The sequence below is a fragment of the Hyperolius riggenbachi genome, chromosome 7 (genome assembly GCF_040937935.1).
Source record: "Hyperolius riggenbachi isolate aHypRig1 chromosome 7, aHypRig1.pri, whole genome shotgun sequence".
NCBI lineage: Eukaryota > Metazoa > Chordata > Amphibia > Anura > Hyperoliidae > Hyperolius > Hyperolius riggenbachi.
Window position 1 is genome coordinate 73,999,967 of NC_090652.1, and position 424 is coordinate 74,000,390.

Genomic DNA, 424 nt, shown 5'->3' on the forward strand with positions numbered 1-424 from the left:
CTAAGCAAAATTTTAAAAAATGACATTTACTTACCCCGGGCTTCCTCCAGCCCCTAGCAGTTCTGCACCTCTGCAGTACACTCCAGACCACGTGGTGGAGATTGACAGCGGTGCTCACTTTGGCGCAGTAGATACCGACCAGGTTGGGATCTGCACCGGAGAGGCCCAGGAGCCACGAGAGCTGCAGCGAGGGACAGATCAGCTGCTAGGGGCTGGAGGAAGCCCTGGGTAAGTCTATTTTTCGGACATTCCCTTTAAAGAGGAACTGCAGTAAAAATCACCTAAATAATAAAATTGCTTATTTTTTAGCAATATTCATTTATAGATTATTTAGTCAGTGTTTGTCCATTGTAAAATCTTTGCTCTCTCTGATTTACATTCTGAAATTTATCACTGATGGTGACATCTTTAGTTCTGCCAGGTG